Source organism: Sciurus vulgaris (genome assembly GCF_902686455.1).
Source record: "Sciurus vulgaris genome assembly, chromosome: 14".
Taxonomy (NCBI): Eukaryota; Metazoa; Chordata; class Mammalia; order Rodentia; family Sciuridae; genus Sciurus; species Sciurus vulgaris.
Genome location: NC_136475.1, coordinates 78,004,217 through 78,029,325, shown reverse-complemented (window position 1 = coordinate 78,029,325; position 25,109 = coordinate 78,004,217). Strand labels below are relative to the sequence as shown.

General features: G+C 42.3%; 1 protein-coding gene across 1 annotated transcript in view; it reads left to right on the top strand.

Moving 5' to 3' along the window:
• The first annotated feature begins 355 nt into the window (after nucleotides 1-355).
• Nucleotides 356-25,109, top strand: part of DPYSL5 (dihydropyrimidinase like 5) — an 86,413-nt gene continuing 61,659 nt past the window's right edge. Inside the window, exon 1 of the mRNA XM_079111236.1 lies at nucleotides 356-488. The gene's annotated coding sequence lies outside the window, so the exon portion shown is untranslated. The remainder of the gene's footprint in view (nucleotides 489-25,109) is intronic.

Genomic DNA, 25,109 nt, shown 5'->3' with positions numbered 1-25,109 from the left:
ATCAGCGCGTTCCAGCGCCCGGGCTTTGTGAAATGTTGCAAGTCACCATGGAAACCCAAAGGAACGCAGAGAAGGGCGCCCTGGGGGTGGTCAGCCCGGTTCTCGGGCCGCGCCCTCTGTCCCCACTCGGACCCCGGCTCTGCAGCAGGGTCTGTCGGGAGTTGTAGTCCAAGGCGGCAGCCGCCGCGCGCCGCGCGGAGGGTGCGGGACGCCGCGGGTCCCAGTCTCCCCCTAACCTGCTAGCGAGAGGTGGGGAGCGCTGGGGAGGAGCCTTCCGATCAGTGATTGGCCCAGGCCTTTCCCAGCCCCCACGCGCGTCCCCTCCCCCGCTCGCCACTTCGGACTCCAGCGCCAGGCGCGCTAAGGCGGCCACCGAGCGAGCGCGCTTGCAGCCGCCGGCGCCCCGAGCACCCGCAGCTCCCGCGCCGCGGCGAGACCGTGAGACAGAGCGATCGAGCGACCATCTCAGCAGCAACACGGAGGAGTGGGTGAGGGCGGTGGGCACAGGGTAGAGGTGGGCTTATTCTCCCCAGGCTGGGACCTCCATCTCGCTCCCTCCCTGTTTTTCCCTGAAGCGCACAAAAGGGAAGGGATGGGGTGCGTCGAGGGGCCCGGCTGCCGGGGACGCGGCGGGAGGTTTGGTATTGGGAGCAACCCGCGGCTGAACTGGGGTGTTCGTCAGGCCCTCTTTGTACGCAAACAGGATGTCGTGCAGTGCCTTGGCTTTTAATATGTGTTCGTGGGATTTGCAAATAATTGGGGTGAGGAGGACGCTGGTTGAAGGGATTCACGCTCACCACACAGTAGGTGCCCTACCCTCGTTGGTCGACGTGCAGCGACTGACTGGAAGGCAAGGGGCGAGGGTGGCTTCTCTGATCGCCAGCCAGTCCTGCCGCGTCCCTGGATCGGCGCTGTCCCCGGTCCCCACCCACCATCCAGATACACACCCTCGGTCTATCCCGCTTCCAGGTTAGGGTATGTCCAGCCTGGACCAGACCCCGCGGTCCGCTCCATCCGCCCGGTTAGCGAGTGGACGCCTGCAGAAGACTCCCGCCGCCTCCTTCGAGGCACCTGCCGGACCCACAAAGGCCTAATGCTGCTACCCGGCCCCTTCCTGGCGCGTAGCTGCGTCCCTTCCTTGAGCTTTGAGCCGGAGCCCAGCCCGCAGTATCGATCTTGGCGGGCGAAGGACCTCGACGCCCTGGGCTAGGGGAGGGGGCTGGAGTCTGAGCTGGAGAGGAGCCGGGAAGGGACGAGACAGAGTCAAAGGCCTCGGTTTGAGCAAAGCTGGGGAGCTGGGTGGGGACAGATGACCAAGGCTGCGGGGAGCAGGGTTTGAGAAGGAATGAGAGGGAACCGGGAGGGGGACGCGGGGAGGCGGGGAGGGAGGTTCGCAGGAGGGAAGGAACTGGGTGCAGGTGGCGCGGGGCGAGGCTGGTCGGATGAAGAATGAGGAGTGGAGCCGAGATGCGGGAGGGTGGAGACCGCCTGGGTTGAGGAGGGAAGACCGGCGGGGGTTGGAGTCTGGAGCGCTGCGGGGGAGGGGTCTGCCTTCGGAAGGGGCTTCTTCCGGGGGGAGGGGCAGGCCGCTGAGAGGCGGGTCTCGGGCCTAAAGCCCCTCAGTGCTGAGCAAGGGGCGCGGCGGCCCCAGTGGCCGGCTGGGCGTGGTCCTTGGACCCGGCTAGGGACCGGGGATGGCGACTCCCGGACGGGTGTAAGGCTGTCCCCGTGAGGAGCTTTGTTTCCCAGCTCGGAACGAGCCCGCGGGGACTCTTTTAGGATTTTGTGATAATCTGCAGCGCCCCCGGCACGCCCTGTTGTCGCCGAGCTGAAGGGCTTTGCCCGGAGGCAAATGCTGCGGGGGAGGCGGCGTGGGGGGCGTCTCCCGCCCCCGAGACCCGGAGAACAATAGCCGGCACTGGTATTCGCTCGGCGTCGAAACAGGGCCCCCCAGAATTCAAGTGTGCATGTTCTGGTGCGGAAAATGCTCGCGGAGAAACCTCAAGGCACGTGCTGTCTCGTTGGGGTTTGCGTTGGGGCACCCGGCCCCGCTGAGAATTCCGCTTGGGAGTAGCGCGTTTTGCCAAACTGTGGGGCTGGGGCACAGTCGCCTCCCCCGCTTCGGGTGCCTTCATGCTGAGGCGCCGCCGTCTTCCCCAAGCTGTTGACCAGCAGCCCAGACGTGCTGTGCTTAGCGGCGCGGAGCGGACGGGTTGCGATGCAAGCAAGTCCCAGAGGCCAGAGGTCTCCTGGGTGTAGAGTCGGCTGGGCTCTCAAAAGTAGCTGGCTTTGTCTGACCAGACTGCCCGGGTCTAGAGACTGCTGTGCTTCCTAGGGGGAGTCATCAGGCTGGTGTTAAAATTGGGGAGAAACAGTCTTGGGGGTTACCCGCCAAGGGTGCGGCTCCTGGTTTTAGAGCCTACAGCTGGGGGATCAGTGCTTTCATTTGCCAGTGACCACACCCAAGCCAGGGCGTTCTTTGCAGATTTCGCCTGTATTGTCTGCTGACCTAAGATTGAGATGGCTCTTCGATAGGTGGTGGCTGCTTGCCCATGGGAAAGCAGATGAACAGAGTGGAAACAGAACAGGGATTCAGCTGAGCTTTAGGTGCACCTAGTATTGCCAGCTATCTAAGCACCTTGCATGTCAGAGCTGCAGAGCCTTGACATGTGAAATGGATTCTGTTATGTAAGTTTTCTGTGATAATTGTTTAACTGATAAGTTAAAGGTGAATCTTTAGAATAAAGTTAAATTGTCAATCGTTTAAAAAAGAAAAAGCAAAGTAGATGCATTATTGTTTCCAGAGTGGGGGAAACTTGACTAAATAACAAAACATCATTGAACGGATCGATGTTACTTATGTTTGCCATGAAGTTAATGGATGAACCTTATGGCTGTCTTATCATAGCCTTGAAACCTCAAGAATTTCTTTAGTAACCTTGTTAGTAAAGTAAGGGACTGTGATATGACTCTTGACTCTTGCCCAATACAGAGGGTCCTTACCACATGAAAGCCTCTTGTCTGGGATCCCGACTAGCCACAAGAAATCAGCAGTAGGTAGGTCTTGCTGATTTTAAAAGATGGTGCTTTGAGGAGGTGCCTCCCAGAATTTACAAAACTGATCTTGAAGGATTAACTGGAACATTGTTCTTTGAATGTTTTTAGCTGTATATTAATTGAAATTGAAATAGAAATGAATACACATACATGTGTATTCATGTATACACTCATGTATATTTGTAAACTTGCATCCTATGTGTGTAAAAATTAGGAATCCCAACATGTAGAAAGTCAGAAATCTAAAAATGTGCAATTTTTCCTTGTATTCTTGCGAAAGAAATGTTTTCATGTCATTATCTAAAGGGGAAAGTTTCAAGGGCTATATTGGTTTATTCCTTTTGTAATAACTTAATAGATTTTTCAAGAGGATTTAATTCTATGAAAGCACTCTGAAAATCCAGTATAAGTCCTTCCTCATGGAGGAGAGTCCAAGGATGAGGAAGGCCAGTATGCCTGACTCATTTTTACAGAGAAGAGGGAGAGGAAACAGCATTGTCCCCATCTCTTCTGTTGAGGCTGCTCCCATGAAAACTTTTGGGATACAGAACCTAAGAAGGAAAGGTAGGTGGTCTCAGAGAAGGACTTTATGCCCCGAGGATTCTGGTAATTCTGATTTCTTGTCTCCCTGCCTTTGGGGATCTCAGCTAAGTATACACAAGGATGTTCATGGACCTTGAAGCCCAATCAGTTTTCAGCAGAGTCTCTCCAAGATGCAGAGAGGAGCCAGGGCAGTTCCACGATTCTCAGTGTTGCCACATGCTTCTATCTCTGGAAGCAGTTGCACAGCAAGGCACATTTACACAGTTAACTGAAATTAGGGTTGGGAACTTGGAGTAGCCTTCATTTGTAGTACCTCCACCAGTATCCATTCCCCCTCCTGATGTGGGTATCTGAGAGTATTCCCTCCTTAATATCTCCTCTGATGCAGGATTTAGCTCACTCCTGAGTCAACGCGTCAGAACTGTAGACCAAAGGATGTTGTGATTGTGGGCAAATCTCTGGGACAAAAAGAAAACTTTGCAGATCATTTTCTTTTATATAGGGCTTAGAAAAATGTTGAGAGCCAATCAAGTTAGTATTATTAGACAAGAGTATCTGAGACTCTCTGTCTTTCTGGTGTAAAAATTTATCAATTTCTGATAGAATTTAATCGTGCATATCTTTCTTTGTTTTCTGAGCTATAAGAAAATAATTTGGAAAGCAGTTCACAGGATCCTATAGGACAACAATAATACAGAACATCTCTGTCAATGTGAAATCCTGTAGGAAGAAATTGGTGTAATAGGAAAGCAAATTAGAATAAATGTGTTTTATTACTTTTCAGGAAAGCAGACGTTTGATGTTATTGCACTTCCAGTGAATAAATGAGAAATAATTTCAAAATGTCCTTGCCTTATGTTTTTTATATGAAGACGAAAGACTCAAATAGGATAGCATGAATTTTTTATGAACTTTGATATTTATGTATAAAAGTGAGCATGAATTATATACTTCAACAAAAATTCATAAAGGAACCTTGTTTATGCTTTCTTCTATTTCAGTCTTGAGACTTGTTTCACTTAAAATAGGTTGACTTAACCATAGCATTCCCTGAGCATGTCAGAGGCTGCCGTCAATCAAAGCCCAGTTTTGCCCTTGCTCCCTTGCCTCCTGCCTGTGGACCCCTCCTCACAATCCAGGCTCAGTGTGCACAGAAGGGGAAACTAGACCCTGAGCCTAAAAGCCTGGGCTCACATCCACCTCTTTCACTTGCTGTCTGTCCTTAGGTGAGTTGTTTGTCTCTGAGGGAATCAATTTCTTCCTTTGCATAATGAGCATGGTTAGCTGGTAGAGCATCTACCTGGAGGATTCTGAGTTAATATACATATAGCCCAGTGTCTAGCACCTAATGAGTGATCAGTAAATGTCAGCTATCATCATTATCACCACCATCCTCCTCCTCCTCTCCCCCAAAACATGTGCCCACAAAAACAATATTGTGAATCCCCATTGAATCTTTCATCCCCCAGGGTCAGAGCAGGTTGCTGTGAAAGAATATCAACAGTGAGAACAGAAAGAATGACGAGGACCCCTTTCTGAAAACTCCACCCTTGCAAATAGTAGGAATAGTTCTGTGCTGGGTCTGTTCCTGGTAACCTCTTTACATGCAGCTGCTTTGAGCAGCTGAGAACTTGGAGAGTTAGGAATGTTCCAGAAGTGCTCTGACCCCAGCTTTGCCGAATCGTCCCTATGTGTGGGGTTAGTCTGTTGTCTCACCCTGCCACCTGTGACTGGCGAGGGGCATGGTGGCAAGGCTGTTCTGTTCTTGGAGGGGAAAAGAATGACTGGTTGATGAGATTGTTGGGGATATAACGTCTCAGGTTTCCCAGCTAAGAAATAGAGATGCTATGTCTTTCACAAACACTTTCAGAACACCTTCTCTGTTCTGGGTGGTTCTAATTCCTGTGAGTTAGATGCTGTTATTATTCCCATTTTACAGATGAGGTAACAGAGGTACAAAGGTCAGCCAGGGAAGGAAATGGTAGAGCCAGAGCTCTAACCCTAGAGCCTGCTTAGGGTCTGTGTCAGTCTATGTTCCCCAGAAAAGCAGAACCCATAGAATTGGTTTGTGTGATGGAGAAGACTGGCATGGCTGATATTTGGAGCTGATGTTGCCGTCTTAAGCTAGAATTTCTTCTTTCTCAGGGACATCTCAGTTTCTCACTTCTTCAACTGGTTGTATGAGACGCACTCATATTATTGAGGAAAATTTCCTTTATGTTAATTGAGTCAGGTGTTAACCACATCTATAAAATATCTCCTGGGCAACACTTAGATGAGTCTTTATAACTGGGTACTACAGGCTAACCAAGTCGACACAAAAAAATAACCATCTCAGGTTCCATGCTTTTAAACCCTACCCCAACCTGAGAACTTTACTAGTTGGGTATTAGGGTTTCAGTAAACTAAAGAATTTAGCAGTAGGTTATCAAATTGCAGTTCATCATGTTGAAAATAGAATTTGTACCTCTTTTCTTACCCATGTAGCTTCTAACACAAAATATTGCTCAGAGTAAGCGTCCACTACATAATATTGAGAAGATGACTGAATGATTTAGGTTTTATTTTGTGGGATTTCTCCAGCCATTGAAACCTCTGGGTTCCCATTTAAATTTAAAATCATTTGGCCCATGTGAAGTTGAGGTTTTATGAATGACTAGATTCTCTTGAAAAAAGAAGCATTTCTGCATTCTGAATTGAGCCTTGTCACTCCCCGCCCCCTGACATCTGTCCATTTTCATTGGCTTAGCAGAGTGTTTTGGGTCTCTCCCTGCCTGGACTGCGTGTGAATGTGTGTCTCCCACACACTCAGTCACACTATCTTTGTGTCACTCCAGTGTCCATTCCAGTCTGCCCCTTTGTTGCTTTCAAATTTGCCATGGGCTCACTCTAATTTCTCAGGCCTGGGTCTTTATTCTCGCTTCTTTTGTCTGGTCCTGTCCTTCCCTTTGTCCTCCTACGGAGCAAGATCTGCTATTGATGCAAAAGCCGCCCTCCTTTCTCATTTTTACTATTTCGGATTTCCATCCTTGTGGATTGACTCATTCTGTTATAAAACCAAAACACCACCCTGATTTTAAAATTTTAGATCATTTTGGTCTTGTTTCAAACATCTGTGGAATCCTTTTAACCTTAGTGAAGTTACTTGGAGCCATATTGCCAAGTAGCAATACACATACATAAAATGCAGACTTTAGGGTAGATAGAGTGGCTGAGGGTATATTAAAAATTATGTGTATGTACTTAATGTAAATAAACACATACATGTATATATTTATACATATAAATCTATATATACTTTTTTGTGTGGTGCTGGGGATTGAACCCATGGCCTTGTGCGTGCAAGGCAAACACTCTACCAACTGAGCTATATCCCCAGCCCCAATATATACATTTTTTTTTCAGTACTGGGGATTGAACCCAGAGGCACTCTACCACTGAGCCACAACCCCAGCCCTATCTATCTATCTGTCTATCTATCTAATTATTTATTTATAGTGGGGATTGAACCCAGGGGTACTTTACCACTGAGTTACATCCCCAGCTCCTCCCCTACCCCCCGCTGCCCAATTTTTTGATACAGGGACATGCTAAGCTGCTTAGGACTTTACTAGGTTGCTAAGCCTGGCCTCGAACTTGCAGTTCTCTTGCCTCAGCCTCCTGAGTCGCTGGAAATACAGGCACGTGCCACTGAGCCCTGCTACAATAAACTATAAATACATTAATTAGTTTAAATTTTAAAAATATGTGTATTTGGTGCTGGGATGGAACCCAGGGTCTTGCATATGCTGGGTGAGCATTTAACCACTGAGTTATACCCCCAACCCCCCAAATATGTTTTTAAACTTTTTAGTAAAGTATAACAGATACATAGAAAAGTATACAAATCATAAAATGCATACCTTGATGAATTTTTGCAAATTAAATATACCCATGTAATCAGCCTCAAATCAAGAAACAGAAGATGATCAGGACCCAAAGCCTGTGTGTCATCTCCCAGTGACTAGCGTTTCCTTCAAGGTAGCTAACCACTGTCCTGACTTCTTACAGAGTCGGTCAACTTTACCTTTTTACCAACTTTTTACAAAGGGAATCATAGGCACTCTTCCTGAGTGACTTCTTTCGCGGTTATGTTTGTGAAATTCCTTTTATTGTTAATTTAATTTGCATATTTTCATTGATATAAAGCCTTGCATTTTGTAAACATCCCACAGTTTTTATCTATCATGTTGTCAACAGGTGTTTGGGTAGGCTTCCAGTTTGGGGGCTATTAAGAACACTGCTGTTATGAACAATCTACTCCGTGTTTTTGGTGAATATATGTGTTTTCCTTCTGGTTTTATACTCAGGAGTGGAATTGCTGGGTCAAAGTACTCATGTTCGGTTTTAATAGATTGTGCTCAAAGGTAAAGTAAATGGTGAAATTTTTAAAAAGAAGAAGCACTTTAATGCATACAGTGCTGTGGTTAAATTATTTGGGGAAATTGTGAAGATTGGCATGCTACTATTTCTTGATTAGAGGTTGCTTCAAACTGTTATTCTTCACCAAAAGGCAGTGCTTTAACCTGTGTCTCCAACTCCACAGAAGCCTATCAGTTAAACACACACGAAAAAATCTTAGATTAGCGTCCATAGACAACTGATTGGGTGATTGAAATGAACACTGCAAACTCATGGTGTGCGTCGGCCTGTCTTGCCACAGCATTTTCCATAATGAAAAGATAAGAATCAAATTAGAATTGCAACACTGCTCCAAAGATGATTCCAGAGATATCCTGACAGCCTTGAGTAAGATTAAGGCTTTTTTGTTAACTATTTTATGTTTCCTGAATTAGGTCAAATAGCAATTTAAAAAAATTTTTTTTGCTTGTTCTTTTTAGTTCTATGTGAAATAGAGTATAACGTCCTGTTTTTGTGGTTGTATGTGAGGTGGAGTTACACTGGTTGTGTATTTATATAAGAACATAGGAAAGTTATGTCCAATTCATTCTACTATCTTTGCTATACCCAACCTCCCTTCCCTTTGTTCCCCTTTGTCTAACCCAGTGAACTTCTCTTCTTCTGTGCTGCCCCCGCTTACTGTGAGGTAGCATCTGCATATCAGAGAGAACATTTAGTATTTTGGGGGTTGGCTTATTTCACTTAACGTGATAAGCTCTGATTCCACCCATTTACGGGCAAATGCCATAATTTCATTCTTTATGGCTGAGTAATATTCCATTGTGTATATGTACCACATTTTCTTTATCTATTCATCTGTTGTAGGGTACCTCGGTTGGTTTCATAGCCTAGCTTCAAATAGCAGTTTTTAATTAAACGATTTCTGTGTCTTAAAAAAAATCTCCCCTAAAATATAAGCTTGGAATCACAGAATTCACATTTCTTATTTGGCTATGGAATTATAACATATATCCCTTTTGTTTTTTGTTTGTTGAAATCTACTTTATTGAAGTATGATTGGCATTTAGAAAAAACTGTGTATTAATGTATACAACTTGATGAGTTTGGAGATAAGCACATAACCATGAAACCATCACCACAATATACCATAAACATGTCCATTGCCTCCAAAAATTCCCTTCCACACTTCATTTACTATTGTTGTTATTATTATTAGTCTTGAGAAGGACACAACATAAGATCTTCCCTCTTAGGAAAATGTTAAGTGTACAATAGAGTATTAGTATATAGTGTTGAATTGTTAACTGTCAGCACTATGCTGTACAACCTAGATTTTATTTACCTTGTGTAACTAAAACTTTGTACCCTTTGATTAATACCTCCCCATATCTCCCCACTCAGCCTCCAGCAACCTCCTATTCTTTACTATGAGTTTGACTATTTCGTTTTCCTCATGTGATTGGCAGCAGGCAGTATCTGTTGTCCTGTGACTGATGTTTTTCACTTAGTGTAATGTTCTCCAGGTTCATCCATGTTGTGCAAATGACAGGATTTTCTCCCTTTTTAGAGACTGAATAATATTCTCTTGCATGTGTCTGCCTCATTTTCTTTATCCATCCATCCACTCATAGACACTTAGTTTGCTTCCATGTCCTGGCTGTTAAGAATAACGTACAATGAACATAGAAGTACCTCTTCAAGATCCTCATTATAATTCCTTTGGATGTGTACTCAGATGTGGGTTGCTGGATCCTGGTAGTTTTGATGTTCATAGGAAGTTCTATACCAGTTTCCATAGTCGCTTCATTCTCACCAATAGTGTACACGGGTTCCCTTTTCTCCACATCCTCACCAATACTTGTTACCTCTCCTCTCTGAGGATAGCCATCCTAACATGAATGAGGTGAGCTCTCTTTGTGGTTTTGATTTGCGCTTCACCAATTAGTGAGGTTGAGAGCCTCTTCTATATCTTTTGGCCACTCTTTGAAGAAATGTCTATTCAAGTCTTTTGTCCATTTTCAGTCAATGCTTATTTTTGCTATACATTGATGTGTTGCTTATGTATGTTGATAACTAACTCTTTATTGGATATATGATTTGCATATATTTTCTCCGATTTCGTAGGTTGTTTTTTCATTTGATTATTTCCTTTGTAGGAGTTTTTTAGTTTGATATAATTTCAAGTTGATTTTTAGATATGCTATAAGACAAGGGCCTGATTTCATGCTTTTTCACAATTTATTGAAGAAACTATCATTTCCCCACTGTGTGTTCTTGATACCCTTGCCAAAGATCAGTTTACAGTGTATGTGTTGGTTTATTTCTGGGCTCTGTTCAGTTCCATTGATCTATAGGTCTGGGGGTTTTTGCTAGTATCACATTGTTTTGAACTTTGTAATACATTTTGAAATTGGGAAATGTTGAGTCTTCCTGCTCTTTTGTTCTTGTTTCAGATTGCTTTGTCTCTTCCAGATTTTTTCAGGTTTCACAGGAATTTTGGATTTTTTCTTTTTATTTCTGTAAAAATTTCATTGAGATTTTGATCAGGATTCCATTGAGTCTTTAGATCACTTTTGGCAGTATAGACATTTTAACCATTGCAATTCTTCCAATCTATGAACAGGAAGGCTGTGCTTTCGTTTCTTTCATCAGTGTTTTATAGTTTTCATTGTATAACTCTTTCAAAAGGAGTGCACTGGTTTCAGAGGTCTCAGTTTATGGTCCACTGACTATTGCTCTGGGCCCCAGGTGAGGCAGAACATCATGGCGGAAGGGTAGCAATGGAGGAAGATTGTTCAGCTTGTGATATCCAGGAAACAGAGAGAAAAAGAAAAGAATATATCTCATTTTTTAACGTGTTTCTGAAAAGACTTAAAACAGACGTGATTTTTCCAGTTGGATTATAATAAAACTTCTACAACTAATGAAAATCTATGAAGATGAGGCCCAAGCACATGAGCAGTATCCTTTAGATTGTGGATAAGGCAAAGCCAGCTCATCTCCATGGCTGATCTGCATTGTGTGGCCCAGGAAGCATGGCAGTGTTAACAATGGCTGGTGTAGATCAAGGAGAGTGATTTAAGAGTAACTACAGGATGACAGTAATGAAACGTGTACCAAAGGAGTCTGACCGGCAGGCATGAATTTGAAACTTGGCTGTTTTTTTCTTATAAGACCTATTCACATCCCAAGTTGTTCCTGAGAAAGATATATATATATATATATATATATATATTTTTTTTTTTAGCATGTGCCCTGTTTGTTGTTGGTCCTCCTACAGCAAATACATGAGATCAGTTATTGCTCTAAAGCCTAGATTTAATGATTAAACTCTGAGTCCCTTAAGCACATAGACATTTCATATCATTTATGCGTAGGATTTAATTTTGTACAATAAAATGTATAAATCTAATATCCCAATATCTTTAATCAATTAACCATTTCCCAACTGAGCCAATGTAATTTTTGCTTATTCAAACCATTGTCCAAATGCTTACCTGATTCTTACAGAATTGTAACCACAACTTGATTGTGTTTCATATTCTCTTCTTTCATAAATCTGACATTAGAAAATCTTTTTGCGCATCTCTACCTGATTTACAAATGTAAGCCTTTAAATGACTGCCTACCCTGCCATTGAAATATACTATATTCTATTTAATCATTTACTTATTGATGAACATTTAAGTTATGTCTGATTTTTTATTAATTTAGAAAGAACAACAGTGAAAATCCTTGTTCATTTCTCGCGACTATCACAGACATGATTTTACTACCCAGCTGATAATATTTTTTGTTGTTGTTGTTGTTTGAGACAGTGTCTCTCTAAATTGCCCAGACTGGCCTTAAACTTGCGATCTTCCTGCCTCTATCCCTCCAGCAGCTGGGATTTGGGATGCACCACCATGTCAGGTCCAATAACATGTTTGTTTGTTTGTTTGTACTGGTGATTGAACCCAGGGGCACTTTACCACTGAGCTGTATCCCCAGTCCTTTTTATTTTTTATTTTGAGACAGGGCCTCTCTAAGTTGCTGAGGCTGGCCTGAAACTTGCAATCTTCCTGCCTCAGCCTCTCAAGTCACTGGGATTATAAGTGTGTGCTACAGTGCCCAGCCAACAAGTTTTTAAGAATACACACACACACATATGTGTTAAGACATATATATATGTCTTATATATATATTTCTTTGTATATTTGTTTGTTATATTTGCTTTTTTTCTTTCCTTTTTTCTTTTAATTTGTTCTTTTTAGATATACTTGACAGTAGAGTGTATTTTGATATATTACACATAAGTAGAATAAAACTTATTCTAATTAGGATCCCATTCTTGTGATTGATCATGATGTGGAGTTACACTGGTCATGTATTCATATAGGAACATAGGAAAGTTATGTTGGCTTCATTCTACCGTCTTTCCTCATCCCATCCCTCCTCTCTTATGTATATTTCTTTCCCCCCATTTTTCCCCAAGGTCATGTAGGTAAAACTGCCATATAGCAGATGGCAGTCACTTTCCCCCCGATTCTTCTCAACAGATCAGTCTTTAATCAGATTATTTTTCCTTCCCTTTCTCTTTCATTGCAGTTTCTCATCTCCTGCTTTTATATGCCTGATTTAGTTTTAAAAAAATGAATTCATTTTAGAATTTCTATTAGTTGAAAATGAATCTTCATTCACCACTCTTCCCCTCCCCTTGCCTGACACAGTAAGCACAATAATAGTGGTTTCCAGAAAAAGGCATCTGCTCTCTCTCTTTCTCTCTCTTCAAATAAGCAGTTTAGGGAATTATCTCCTGAATTGAGCAGAAACTCAAGTCTTCCTTGAAGACTCCACCATTGCTACCTTCGTGGCTCTCTTTGGGTGGAGGGTGGAGGTGCCTGCATCAGGACCCGAGGAAGTTACAGAAAGGCTGTGGGACGTGGCCTGCCTGCGTGGCCAAGGAGGCAAGTCTGATAGCAAATTCCAAAGGGGGTCCTAAGTATGAGGCTCCTGTGAGGAGGGGGAGGGCTCAGTCTGCAAATGTGCTCGCATGCGCACGCACCCCATTCTCTTAGCCGGGCTCAGCCAGCCTCATCACTAAAAAGCCCTGTGGCTTTGGAACTAAGCAGGTCGGTGGTTGAATGGTCATCTCCAGCAGGATGGGAACTCAAGACATCCCTTCTCCAAAAGAGTATCCTAACTTAGTGATTGGGTGGAGTCAGAATATATAATTTTAAAAATTGCTTTAATGGAACTGTGTATTCTGTGTAAATGAAATCATGTATGTATGTGATCTTTTGTGACAGTTGAAACCTCATGTTTTAATCTTTAAGAAAATAATGTAATGTCTGTTCACAATATGCTCTTTTTTGCTTTAATATAAAGAATTTTGGAAATTGCATAAGTTAAATGGCTAGCCCCACCAGCATGCTCTTGGAATAAGTGCCCTTTCGGCCCTAAGGTCTCACTCATGCCACACTTTTGGCCCCTGTCTGAAAGGGGCAGACAACGACAGTTCTAATGACATCTAGGTGCCTTTCCGTTCATAGCAGGTGCAAATTCCAGAGTAGATTATTTGAGTAGGTGATGGGGAAGATGGCTAACATTCTCTGAGCATCTGCCAATTTCAGGCACATCAAAGTACCATGGAAAGAAAAAGATGGGTGGGGCACCAACCGTGAAGGAGGCTCAGCCACCTTCTGTGTGGAGACTGTGCAGTGGACAGTGAAGAGGCAGAGTACAGCTAATGTGGGGCAGGGCCCATGGGGCTGCAGGCGAGAGAACCATCCTAGCCATTGGGATCCAGCCAAGGTCTTCACTGACCAGGCGTTTGGGCAGAATTTAGGGGATAGGATGCCAGACAGAGGAATCAGTGTGAAGCTACAGGGCAGGTCCAAGGACCTGAAGGGGTTGGCTTGGCTGGTGTGTGGAGGAGGAGCAGCAGGGACAGAGGCATAGATACCCAAGGTGGTCGGGCCAACTGAGCATGTCTCTAAGCCCCAATTTCATCTCTTCCTGGCCCTTTCTAATTGGGGTCTGTGTGCTACAGGGAGTACAAGGCCCCCAAGAGGGGGCCCAAGAGGGCGGAAATGAGCAGACCTTGGCTTTATCTGCATTAACACAAACCCGTGTTGCCCTGAGCCTCACGAACACCCTCAGAAATTTTTCTTTGCAAATTAAAATTAACGATAAGCTTGGAAAATACAGTTTAGTATCTGTGTGTAGAAGAAAATCACATGCATAAATGCAGCTTTTTTTCTCCTTTCTTGTTTCTCCATCCTTTAGGAACCTTTGTGCACATCTGTCATGCTCTAGATAGCCAACAAATAGTACAGAAAATGTGGTCTTTCCTCCTTGCTGTAGAATCCTGTTCCTAGTTATGATGTGGAGGTAGGGTTTTATGTTTGTTTTTAGGTGTGGGGTGAGCTTGGAGTAATTGGAGCATATGACATCTTATGTAAAAGTTACATCGCAGGTGTGGCCTGTGAGAAAGACATTATGGGTGAAGAGTCAAGAGCCTGGAAAAAACAGCTCATGGCTTCTCTTCCTGTGTTTTCGCTCTTCAGTTAGTAATCAATGAATCGAACGTTTACAGAGACCTGTGCCAAGACATCCATAGTACCTCACCCCCTGCAAGCAGGCACAGGCTGAAATACTAATGTAATGGTCTTGGGATTCCTGAAGGCCAGGACCCTATAGTACTCATTTTGAACGCTACCATCAAGGACAGTGAGGGGCACCTGCTGGAGGTTTGTATGCATGGTAATTGAGGAGACTCACAGGTTGGTCAGATGAGGGATAAACGCCCTGTGAACTGCACAGCTCCCAAGGTGAGAAAAGAGTGCAATAGCCTGTCTAGGAGTTAAATCTGCATTTGACCTCGTCTTGCCACACTCACCAGTAACCTGTGAGATACAGGCAGGTCACCTAACCATAGGCCTCATTCATTACAGTGTCGCCATGAGGATTAGAAAGAAAGTATGGTGGCTATCCATATCTGCCAATTCCGCATCCTCAGATTCAATCAGCCATGGATGGAGAGTACTTGGGAAAAAAAATTTTGCCTACGGAATGGATATGTATATTTTGTCATTATTTCCTAAAGAATACAGTATAACAACTATTTATGTAGCATTTACTTTGGATTGGATATTATAAGTTATCTAGAGATGATTTAAAGTATGAAGGAGGATGCATATAGGTTCTATGCAAATTCATCCACAGATTTTGGTATCTTGCAGAGAGAGGTATCCTGGAACCAACCTGTGGATGTAGAGGGACAGCTGTATATAAAACTTCTAGTCCTATGCATGGCACACAATAACACTCAGTGAATTTGACAGGCCTTAAAGGATGTTTTTGCCTCAGTGAAAATGATTTCATTAATTGTGTCATTTGCAGGTAAATGGATGGAACTGGAGAGTATCATGCTATGTGAAATAAGCCAATCCCAAAAAACCAAAGGCCCAATGTTTTCTCTGATAAGGGGATCCGATCCATAGTGGGGGGTAGGTAGGGAAGAATGAAGGAACTTTGGATTGCACAGAGGGGAGTGAGGGGAGGAGTGGGGCCGGTGGGAAGGGCAGGATGGTAGATTATGAGACAGACATTATTACCCTATATACGTGTATGAATAGAATTAAAAAAAAATTGTCACTGTCAAAAAGTTAATGAAAATAAATAAATAGAAGTTTATTTAAAAAATAAATAAAAATAAAGGTCTATTGACAACTAAGCAAAATGATTTCATTGCTTTTTTCCTCTGACTTTATTAACAATACATTTCCACTGTGAAAATTAAAACATAATATTAAAAAATATATAAGGAAGAGAATTAAAGGCACCCCAAATCCCACAACCCTAAGATAACCACCTAGCAATTTAGTGACCATCTTTCCTGCAATTTCATCATGCAGATATACATACGCAACATCCACTCTGTTTTAATTATTGGTAGCTTTTGTTTCTTTTTTAAATAATGAAGTTTTTTTTCCCTCATTATCTCCAACTGTTACGGTTTGAATAAGAGGCGTCCCCCAAAAGCCCCTGTGTTGATGCAGTAATGGTGGGAGGTGAAGTGATTCCTGTGGGACTGTAACCTAATCAGAGTATCCTAGTTTGAATGGACTGGGTGGTAACTGCAGGAAGGTGGGGTGTGACTGGAGGAGTTGGGGCACTGTGGGCATGCCCTGCAAGGCTGCGTCTTCCCTGTGGCCCCTCCTGCCCCTCTCTTTTTGCTTCCTCTGTCCACCCTTTGGCCATGATGCAAAAGCAATGGAGTCGCCTGTCTATGGACTGAGACCTATGAAACTGTGAGCCTCAAATAAACTTTTCCTCCTCTAAGTTGTTCTTGTTGGGTATTTTGGTCACAGTGACTCAAAGCTAAGACACCAACTAAATATTATGTTGAGGAAATCAACACAACTGGGGTGTCCTCACCCATACTTTGCTCCACTCACAAGTCAATGAGTGAGTATAAGTACATGCACATAGGTAGATTTTTTGTTGTGTTGTTCTTGTTCATTTTACCAAAATGGAATCTGGTTATTCATGCCTATATGCAGGTAAATATTGGGTTTCATTTGGTTTAAATGTATCTCTGCAACCTACCTTGTCAGTTGGTGGAGATCTAAATTTTTAAAATTGCATAATATCTAAGGCATAGATCCTACCACAGTCTATTCAACCATTGTCGGTTGAGAGACATTCAGTTTATTTCTGGTTGTTTGTGTTTTACCCTACCAACAGTTCTGCTGTGTCCATCTCTGTAGCTGTCTCCTAATGTTCTGTTGCTTTTATTTTTATGCATAGAGTCCTAGCAGTAGAGTCAAAGGTCCTTTTAACATTTTAACAGAGGTCTTTTCAGATCTTTCCAGAAGGGTATAAGACTTGGTGTTTCCATCAACAGTGTCAGACCATTCTCACAACCACCCGGACTCCTACCCTCCCCGAGTCCTGCCAGTGTCTGACACTGGAGGAGGTGGGGCACTGTGGGCATGCCCTGGAAGGCCGTGTCTTCCCTGTGAATCCCTCTTGAATTTTTGCCATCTGAGGAATGTGAAATGATACCTCATTGCTACTCTCACCTGCATGTCCTTGGCTACGTCAGAGGATGACCATCTTTTCCTACACTGTGGGTCGGTCGTTTAGATTTGCTCGTGTGCTCTGCCCCTCTTCCTCTCGTTCCTGGTGTTTTTCCAGTCCATGTGTAAGAGCTCATAGCTGTCAAATGCACTGCACATGTTTCTCCAGGCTACTTATTATCAATTAACTTTATTTCTCTGGCATCTTTTACTTTACCAAATTAAAATTATTTTATAATATCATAAATGTGTCTTTTCTTTTATGGCTTCTGGATTTCCAGACTGAGTTTAAAAGTCTCCCTTGCTTCTTTGTTATACAGGTAGTTTCCTGGATCCTCTTCTAGTATTTTTTATTGCTGTTTGTTTTACATTTAAATACATTTCAGGTAGATTACAGATTTGGGTGCATGCCGTAAGAATGAGGAGCCAATTGTATTTTCTTCCTGATGACTAGCCAGTTGTGCCAACATCATTTTTTGCGTAAATCGTTTTCCCACCGAATCGAAATCTCACTTTCATTACATTTAATTGAAATCTGCTTTGTTCTGCTCTTCTTGTCTCTTTGTCTAGTCTGATGCTGATACCATACAGTTTTAACCCAGTGATTTCATATAGCATATTTTTTAATTAATTTTTTAATTTGTTCTAATTACTTGTACATGACAGTAGAATGCATTTATACATTTTGATAGCTCATACATAAATGGAGTGTTATTTCTCATTTTTCTGATTGTACATATTGTAGGATCACATCGGTCATGCATATTTTAATATTTACTAAGTCCATACTGTTCACCTATCTTAAGTGTATAGTGCACTGATTAGATATTTACAGTTATGTTACCATTTTACAATCTAATTTTAGGAAATTTTTATCACTTCCAAAAGAAACCTTGGGCCTGTTTACCATCACTTCCCATTCCCACTCTCAATCCTAGGCAGCCACTAATCATATAGATCAAAATAGAGAAAATACTCTCTAGATGTGCCTTTTGTGGACCATTCTCAGTGTTTTCTTCTTTATGGTAAAGTGTTTTACAGTGTTTTTCATTATTGCGAATACGTTTTTCCTATTTCTTGCTAGCTATTTGTTAGTATAAAAATACAGATTTTATTATATTTATAATACCGTTATCTTACCACTTTTCTTAGGTTTTCTAAGTATACAATCAACATAATTTATCTCAGTTTTCTGCTGCTAAACATTCTGTGTTTATCCTGAGGATTTTGTTTTCCTATCTTACTGTATTTTCTAGTAACTTGCAAACATTGTTTAATAATAGTGGCCAGGGGAGTCACCTCTGCTTTATTCCTAATTATAATGACTGTGACTTTACTGTTTTAGCCATCAAGATATTTTTTTTTCTTCTAGTAACCTGTCCTTATTACATTAAGCAGTTTTGTTCTGTTTCATTGTTAGAATTTTTCTTAGGAATGGCATTTCATCACATGTATTTTCATCATAAACTTATTTTGATTGACTTTTCTCTGTTGTGTTGATGTAAAGGATTGTGTTGCTAGATGTCATGGTGGTGAATTGTCCTTGGAATAAACAAACCCTGACAAGTCCTTTAAAACACTGCTGCATTCTGTTTGCTAGTATTGTATTTGTGGTCATGAGGTGTGTGGAAGGGCTTACTATTTCAATACTTCATTATTAGGCTTTGATATTAGGGTTATAATGACTTTAGGAAATGGGAGAGGAGATTGCCATCAAAATGTCAGTTAATGACAACTGTTGATAAGTAGTCGAGGCAGGAGTGTTGGGCAGCAAGGTTAAGAGGGACTTACTTTTTGGTTCATGCTTGTCTTTTAAACCTGGGACGGACTAGTTAATAGATTTCCTTGATGATTGGTGAGTTGCACCATGCAGTGTCTTAACCCCTAGCCGCATGCTGTAGTTTGAATTGAAATTAATTAAAATTAAATAAAATTCAAAACTCAGTTCCTCAGTCATCTTAGCTACATTGCAAGTGCTTTGCAGCCACACGTGTGGCTTATGGCTGCCTGATGTGGCAGACCACTGTCAGTGGAGGTCTTGTGTAGCCTAGTGAGCTGAGAATGATTTTTATATTTCTTTTTTTTTTTTTTTTTTTCGGTGCTGGGGATCAAACCCAGTGCCTTGTGCTTGCAAGGCAAGCACTCTACCAACTGAGCTATCTCCCCAGCCCCGATTTTTATATTTCTAATGGATTACTTAAAAAGAATATGTCTCAGAGCCCAAACAGGCTAACAAACCCTAGAATATTACCTTTGGATCTTTTGCAGGAAAGTTTGGCGACCAGTGGTCTAGAACATTGTCTCCCAACTTGAGTCATTTGCATATACCTTCCTATTTTTTCACAATACAGTATATCTTTTGCTTGATATTTTCCTTTAAATAGATTTACCTTGTTTACTTAAAATTTTGAAAGAAACATTTGTCAATACCATAAATGAAAATATTTGCTGTAAGTGAATAACTAGAAAATACGGTGAAAACCAGTCAGTTATGAAATTCCAATTGCAAATTAAAGATTGCTTTTCCCTTTGCTAAAGAAGGGAGCTCAGCAAATTCTAGGCATTAGGAGATACACACCTATCAGCTGAGATGTTTTCCTTCATGTAATCAGAGGTATAGAAAGAGAAGGAGTTCCTCCTCACTCATGATTCAGTGTCATTAAATCTGGGCATGTGTTCCTCCTGAAGCCACCCTGCATGTGTGTTTCTCAATTTTGGAACACTGGACTAAGGGAAGGGGAGAGCTGGGAGCACAAGGTGGCTGAGGTGATGGCTAAGGTGAGGTTGGCCTGTCTAGAGGAGGCACTACCATTACCTTAACCACGACCATGACCGTGACCAGCCGCTGTTAAAGATGTGTGAGACATGATTTACATTCTCGTGGTTGTACAGGCTGGAACCCCAGATGTAAATGTATAATTGAACTGTATCACTTTGACACACCATAGAAATGTCAGCACGAAGTTAAAATGTCATGGTGTTTCCCCAGCTTTTATTGATCTTTGTTCTATAGTTAAAACGGCCATTGGGAAGATATATCTTCACCTTCTGCAAAACAGCAGTCACATCTGTGTATATTTTCCCTGAAGAGAAATCCAGTGAAATCCTTCTAGAGCAGACTCGACTTCTCTAAAACATTCTGACCGAAACCTCTTCCTGACATTCCAGGCAGGTGAATGAAGTCTCCCTTTTACGGGACTATAATGAGACTTTCCTTCTTCGTTTGAACTGCCAGGAACTGCTAGGTGTAATTCCTACTTGGTTGTATTTTTTCCTCCTCCCCCACTCCTCTTCTTCCTCCTCCTCTTTTTCTTTCTACTTCTGTCCACTTTTCTAAAGTTGTAAATTGCATACAATAAACACAGCCTTTTTAATGTATATTTACTTTAAATATGTTTTGACATATTTATATACTTATATAATCACTACCATAATCAAGATATGGAATATTTCCTTTACCCCAAAACATTCCCTTGTGCCTCTTCCAAGCCAACCTCCTTTCCGCTTCATCCCTACCTGCCAGGCAACCATGACCTGCTAAACCTGAGATCACTGATTCCCAACCAGGGATGATTTTGCTCCTCTGGGAACATTGGACAAAGACAGGACACATTTTTGGTTGTCACAACAGGGCAGGTGCTAGTTGACATATAGTGCATAGAGGCCAAGAATGCTGCTAAACACCCTACAATGCGCAGGATAGTCCCCCACAACAAAGAATTAACTGACAAAAAAAATCCAACAGTGCCAAGATTGAGAAGCCCTGCCACATCATAAATGATGGCCTACAGACCAAATCCAGCCTAGATGCCTTTTCTATAGCCTGTAAGCTACAAATGATATTTGTATGTTTAAATGGTTGAAAAAGAATCAAAAGAAGAGTAATATGTCCTGACAAATGTTCTATTCTGGCCCTAGACAGATTGGATGATGCTTGCCCACATTGGTGAGGGTGAATCTTTGTTACTCAAGTCTACTGATTCAAATGCCAATCTCTTCTAGAAACACCCTTACCAACACACCAGAAAAGAATATCTTGACAGTTTCTAGACAACCCTTAACCCACTTAAGTTGACACACAAAATTAGCCTTCACACCATTCTAATGGACTTATAGTGGTATTTCATTATGGTTTTAATTTGTGTCTCCCTGATAATCAATGTTGTTAAACTGCTATTTGAATCCTCTTAGTGAAGTGTCTCTTTAAATCTTTGACTCATTTTCATATTGCATTTTTTGTCTTACTGAGTTGTAAGAGTTCTCTTTATATTCTGATTATAAGTCCTTTATCAGGTTTACAATTTGCAAATGTGTTTTCCTGGTCTGTGACTTACCTTTTCATTCTCTTCACAGTGTCTATTGAAGAGCAAATTTTAAATTCATTTTCTTACTACTATCTACTGGAGAGTAAAAGTTTAAGTTTTGATAAAATTCTGTTTTTCACTTTTATCTTTTAGTGTTCATGCTTTTTTTGTTGTCATTGTAACCCAAGGTCCTAAAGACTTTATCTTTCTCTGATGTTTTCTTCCATAGAAGTTCATACTTTACATCTATGATTAGATCTGTGATCCCTTTTGAGTCCATTTTTTTCCCTGCATAAACATCATTTGTTCTAGCATCATTTGTTGAAAAGACTACTCTTTCCTCCATTGAATTACTGGCACCTTTGTCAAAAATTAATCCATCATAGATGTGTAGGTATATCTGGACTCAATTCTGTAATATTCATATATTTGCCTTCCCTCCCCGACACACATCCATTGGCACTGGAGGGTGAACCCAGGACCTCTTGCATGCTAGGCAAGTGCTCTACCACTAAGCTACATCCCCATTCTGTCCGTTTGTCTGTTCTTACACCAGAAGCACACCATCCTCATCCTGTGGCTTTACATTATTCTTGGAAGCAAGTAGTGTATCTTCCGACTTTATTGTTTTTCAAAAGTAGTTTTGCCTATTCCAGGTCCTGCAGGGATTTCAGCCACATCCAGTGTGGATGAGGGAAGGGTTAACTGCCGGAGGACAATGCTGGCTATAAATCAATTACCAACAAACTTATCTAGTCAATAAACACAAGAGCCAATACTCTTTTCAAATGGGAGGGGTCGTGATGGATAGGACCATACCAGATCTGGCCTCTAACAAGATGGAGTAGCCCACTTCTCCTTTATTTATAGTCACACAGGTAAAGGGTCCTGGACCAGGAGGGGCTTCTGTGAGGAACAAGATTGGGTGGAGCTAGGGAAGCCATTTGCTCAGGGAACTAGCATATCATCAGACAGTAAGCCACTCCCACTTACTCCTTAGGCTATCTGGAACAGTCTTTCATGGCTGCCAGCTCCTGGGAGTCAGGCCTCTGTGTCTCATGGCTCAACTAAGTCTGATTCTGCTAGATAGGGACGGCTCGTCACAAGGTCTATACATTTTTATGTAAATTTGGAATCAGCTTATCAATATCTACAAATGGCCTATTAGACTTTGAATCTAGAAGTTGAATTGGGGAGAATTGATACCTTAATATTGAGTCTTCCAATGAAAAGTCTTCATTCATTTAGCTCTCAAATTTCTTTTAACAATATCCTAAAGTTTATACAGATTTCGCAGATATTTCGTTAAATTCATCCTGTTTTTTGATGTTATTTGAATGAGATGAACATATTTTAATATTGAGAGCTGCCTCATTCTGTCAGTTCACAGAAAAGCAATGATCACCTGATTACAAGTAACAGATAAGGCAGATTGAGAAGGGCTAGACCTGAAATGGGTGAGGCAGGGTGAAGGGACGACTGGTCACAGACACTGGAGCAGCTGCATTGCACTGGGCAGGACACCTGTGATGGCAGGGAACAGCTGGTGGGTAACCCTTGAAAACAGATGGGTAAGGCACAGTGGCAGAAGTGCAGGCACAGGGAGAGGAAGGCATGTAGCTGGAATCGGGAGTGGGTGCCAATAGGTGGAAGTCCTCAAACAGATGGGCAGGCCTCAGCTTCCTGGAGAAGGCGATAGGCAACAATGGAAGAGGGAGCATCACCTACTGGGAATGAGACACTAGGTTCTTTACCAACAGGACTGGAGCACAGGAATCAGTACATAATGTGGTGTCTGGGTTTCAACACTCAACTCCAGCCCTGGAGCAGTCAAGGAGGGTTTGTCCAGCACCAGGTATCTGAACCTGGAGTCTCAGCATATCCGACTCAAAATGTGCCTTCTGGTCCTTGGCCTGGACCAGGGGTTGCCTGGAGGTGGAAAGGAGGCTGCCAGGGACTGGAAACCAGGAAAATCTAACTAGCTCTTCTGGGAGGTGGAAAGGGGATTAATTGAAAGCATTTATAAAAAGAGTCTGCGTGTCTGTCATCAGTTCCATCTGCAGGAGCAGATAGAGAAGAGGAAGTGCATGCAGTCAGGATGAATGAATTAGATGTGCAGGCAGCGAGACCTCTGTCCTGCATTTGCTTGCTTTTGAGATGTAGTGCAGGCATCCGCTTGTTGGGTGGTGCTCTGCAGGTGCTCAACAGCACAGCACTGGTCTGGAAGGGAAGGTCCCAAGCCTCTTTTGGTTAAAGCAAATGGAGGTGTTCACACTTTTTCGGACTCAGCCACTAGGAAAAGTGTTGGAACACAAACAATCTGTTATTTTATCTCTTCTCCCCCTTGTTCAAGGAAGGTAGCAGCCAGGTTGGCCAGGTCGCACAGGGTGTTCTGGTTTACATCCATTTGAGAAGATGCTGCCATGTCCAAGGCCCCAGTGAACCGAATGGAGGAAGGGGGCATTTTCTATTGCTCAGAGTTGCCCCTGCCATTGCGCTTCTCTTCAAAGGTGATATGATGCCCTTGCCGCTGGTACCAGGGTGGGGTAAGGTGGGGCATCTTTCACTGATGGGGGACACTGGAACAGAAGCCATTGATGAGAGCTTAGTTTTAGATATGGATAGTGAGACATCAAAATAGATCTACGCACCGTTAGAGGTACAGGTGAATGGCTGTGGGATAAATGTATGCCATGTGGGCTTGCTCGTGTGTTGCTTGCCCCGCACAAACCTCCTCAGCATGTACTCCAGTGCTGTTGCCCCTTGCCAGGGCTGCTGCTGATTCCATATCTTTATTTTAAAAGATATTTGAACAGAGCAGAGACTCAGTTCAACTGCAGTTCCCTTTCTCTTGGACAAGCGGTTTAAGATTTGGTGAATAACCTTCCCAGTGTTTTATGCAAAAAGTTTATTTATGTAAGTGAGATTTCATATATATATATATATATGTATATACATATATATACATATGTACATGTATATGAATATACATATATATACATGTGCATGAAATAACACACATGTATGGTCTCACTTATATAAATACAAGACACATGTACCGTGAGAGTTCTGTTCCAGAATCCCTGCTTTCTTCACCTAGTTCCGTATCACAGATCACCTTCCATGTTGATACTTAGGGGTCTACATAGTCCTTTCCAATGACTGTGTTGCCTTCTGGATGTGTGACTGTACCATGAATGTATTTACTTTTTATTTTTTCCACTTTTTTGTTGGTGCATTATAGTTGTACATAATGGTGGGACTCATCGTTACACACTGGTACATGCACACAACAATGTAATTTGACTGATATCAGTCCCAAGTATTTCTCCCCTCCCTCCCCGACTCCATCCCCTGATCCCTTTACTCTACTCTGCTGATCTCCCTTTGATTTTCATGAGTCACGCTCCCCACAACTTTCCTTTTACTTTTTTCTTTCTAGCTTCCACATATGAGAGAAAGCATACAGTCCTTGACTTTCTGAGTCTGGCTTACTTCACTTAACATAATGTTCTCAAATTCCATCCATTTTCCTGTAAATTACATAATTTTATTCTTCTTGGTGGATGAATAAAACTTCATTGTGTACCACATTTTCATTACCCATTCATCTGTTGATGGACACCTAGACTGGTTCCATTTGGCTCTTGTGAATTGTGCTGCTATAAAAGTGGGTGTGCATATATTGCTGTAGAATGATCATAATTTATTTGAACAGTCTGCGTATCACCAGCCCTTA